This window comes from Octodon degus, unplaced genomic scaffold, assembly GCF_000260255.1.
Source record: "Octodon degus isolate 3935 unplaced genomic scaffold, OctDeg1.0 scaffold00437, whole genome shotgun sequence".
In the NCBI taxonomy this organism is placed as follows: domain Eukaryota; kingdom Metazoa; phylum Chordata; class Mammalia; order Rodentia; family Octodontidae; genus Octodon; species Octodon degus.
Genome location: NW_004525013.1, coordinates 173,370 through 177,001, shown reverse-complemented (window position 1 = coordinate 177,001; position 3,632 = coordinate 173,370).

The window sequence follows — 3,632 nt, the reverse complement described above, 5'->3', positions numbered from 1 at the left end:
GGAGTGGTGGGGGGCGGCCCGAGGGGCTGGGAGAGGGTCCGGCCCACGCTGCGCCTGGGTTGGGACTGGTCCCCCTGGCGCAGGGTAGCAGGAAACTCTCTGCACACTCACTGGACCTGGGCTAGGACTGGGTCTGGGGGCTCCCGGAACTGGGCAGAAAATCGTACTTGGCGGGCGGGTTGGGGGAGGCACTGAGGAGTGGTGAGGGGCGGCCCGAGGGGCTGGGAGAGGGTCCGGCCCATGCTCTGCCTGGGCTGGGACTGGTCCCGCCGGCGCAGTGTAGCAGGAAACTCTCAGCACACTCACTGGACCTGGGCTCCATGATTGCTTTTCTAGTCTAGGTCTTTTTTGGTTCCAGTTAAATATTAGGAACGATTTCTCTAGCTCTGTGAAGTATGTTGGTGGTAGTCTGATAGAGATTGCAATAAATCTGTACAGCAATTTTGGGAGTACAGCCATCTTCACAATGTTGTTTCTTCCTATCCAACAGCATGGAATATCTTTCCATTGTCTGAAATCCTCTATGATCTCTTTTTTAAGAGTACTGTAATTTTCCTTGAAAGATCTTTGACTTCTTTAGTTACATTAATTCCAAGGTATTTCATTTTCCTTGGTGCTGTTGTAAAACGTATTTTTTTAATAATTTCCCTCTCAGTGTGCTTGTTGTTTGTGTAGAGGAATGCTATTGACTTTTGGGCATTGACTTTATAACCTGCTATCCTTCTCAAGTTCTGTATTAATTCTAGGAGTTTCTTGGTGGAGATTTTTGGGTCTTCCAATAAAGTATCACGTCATGTGCAAATAAAGATAATTTACCTTCTTTTTTACCTATTCTTATTCTTTTTATTTCTTTCGCTTGTCTAATGACTGTAGCTGGTGATTGCAGAGCTATATTGAATAGGGGTGGTGAGAGAGGACATCCTTGTCTTGTACCAGATCTAAGAGTAGAAGATTTCAGTTTTTCCCCATTTAGGATTTTGTTAGCCATTGGGTTTTCTTCTTCTTTTTTAAAACTAATGTTCAAAGAATTTCATTTTATTTATTTATTTATTTATTTATTTATTTATTTATTTGTGTGTGTGGCCAGCTCAGCCCACCAGGGCCGGGGCTGGCTGGCATGTGGTGCTGGGCGATTGAACCAGGGTCTCTGTGCTTTGCTAAACTTGTTCTAAGTCGGTGCTTTGGTCCACTGAGCCATCTCACCAGCCCAATTTTTTTTTCTTCTTTTAGCCGTTGGATTTTCATAAATGGCTTTTACCATATTGAAGTAGAGGCCATCTATTCCAATTTTCTGGAGGACTTTGAACATGAATGAGTGTTGGACATTGTTAAGTGCCTTTTCTGCACCAATGGAGATGATCATGTGGTTGTTACTTTTTGCTCTATTGGTATAGCATATTACATTCATAGATTTTCGAATATTTAAACATCCTTGCATTCCTGGGCTGAATCCTACCTATCATGGTGTATGATCTTGATGATTTGCTGTATCCTATTTGCTAGTATTTTATGGAGGAGTTTGGTATCTATGTTCATGAGGGAGATAGGCCTGTAGTTCTCTTTCTTAGTTGCATCTTTCCCTGGTTTTGTTATCAGTATAATACTTGCCTCCAAGTATAATTTTGGGAGGATTGCTTCCTTTTCAATTTCATGGAAGAGTATGAGGAATATATTGACTACATCTTCTGTAAATGTTCTGTAGAATTTAGTTGTGTATCCATCTGGACCTGGACTTTTCTTTGCCATTAGGTTTTTAATTACATCTCATATTTCATTGGCTGTTATTGGGCTACTAAGAATGGTTATATCTTTTCTATTTAGTTGTGGCAATTTGTACCTTTGTAGGAATCTGTCCATTTCTTCTGTGTCTTCTATTCTGTGAGAGTAAAGATTCTCAAAGTAGGTATTGATAATCTTCGGATTTTCCAGTTGGTCTGTGTTAATTGCACCCTTTTCATTCCTTATTGCTTATATTTAAATTTTTTTCTTTCCTCTTTTTAATGAGGTTTGGTAGAGGCTTATCATTTTTTAAAATCTTTAAATAACCAGCTTTTTGCTTTTTTAGTTCTTTGAGTTATTTTCTTCATCTCAATTGAATTAATTTCTCCTCTAATCATTATGATTTCCTTCCATCTTTGGGCTCTGGGTTTGGTTTGCTCTTCCTTTTGTAGTAGTTGCACGTGCGGCATTAGGGCATTTATTTGTTCCTGTTTTGTTTTCCTAATGTGTGAGTTCACAGCTATGAATTTCCTTCTGACAACTGCTTTCATCGTATCCCATAAATTCTGATAAGTTGTGCTTAAATTTTCTTTGGATTGTTGATATTATTGAATTTCTTGTTGAAGTTCATCTGTGACCCATTGGTTGCTGAGTAGGATGTCATTTAATTTCCATGTATTTAAGGTTTTTTTCTGCTTTCTTTTGTCATTTATTTCCACTTTCATTGCACTGTTTTCACATAATGTGCATGTAGTAATTTCTGTTTTCTTACATACTTAAGCATGACCTATGTACCAGTATGTGGTCGATTTTAGAGAATGACCCAGGTGCAGCTGAGAAAAATGTGTATTCAGCTGTGTTTGGGTGGAACACTCTGTATATGTCCACCAAGTCCATTTGTTTCAAACTCTAGTTCAGTTCTGTTATTTCTTTGCTAAGTTTTTGTCTGGTTGACCTATCTTTTTGAGATAAGGGTGTGTTAAGGTCTCCTGTTAAAATTGTGGTATTGGATATTAGATTTTTCATGTCCATTAAGATTTGCTTTATATAATTGGGTGCTCCCTTGTTTGGTGCATACATATTTATTAGTGTTACCTCTCCCTGTTGAATTTTTCCCCTAGCCAGTATATAGTGGCCTTGTTTATTTCGCTTGACCATTGTTGGCTTGAAGTTGAGACTATCTGAGAATAGAATTGCTACCCCTGCTATTTTCTGAGGGGCTGGGCATGTAGTATTGTGTTCCATCCTTTGACTTTGAGCCTATGAATGTCTTTATGAGTTAAATGTGTTTCTTGTATACAACATATTGTTGGATTTTGTTTCCTAATCCACTGTGCCAGTCTATTTGTCAAAAACATAAGTGTGACTTAGCTAATTATGGAGTGAATCTTAAATTTTGCCATGCACTTGAAAGTTAGGGACTGCTTTCTCTTACTGCTAAGACACACAAGCAATGGTTTATTTAGGTAACAGTTTCTGAATGTTTCAGTGTCTAACAACTGGCTCCAAGGTTGGAAGGCATAGCACAGTGGAAACAATGCAAGGTAGCTGATGAAATAAAAAAGCTTCAAGAACAAAATGGGTAGAATAAACCTCTTTTCCTCCCTTATATTCTAAACATACTCTACACCCACGGGTGGGTCCTTTACTCCCACACCATCTCCATTCCTTCCTCTTGCACAGGGTTAGGATACTTATCAAATGAGGACACAGAACCTGTGCTGAGTTACTTGATTAATCTTTTAAACTTGTCAAGTCGATACAATGTTTCAGTCATAAGTACCTACCCCTAGTCAAATTGACAACCGGACACATTTATTTTTTTTTCTTATCAAAGTTTTATTGATAAACATATAGCAATGAGACAGTTTCAAATCAAATCGAAAGTACAGTTTCAACAAATAATACACTGC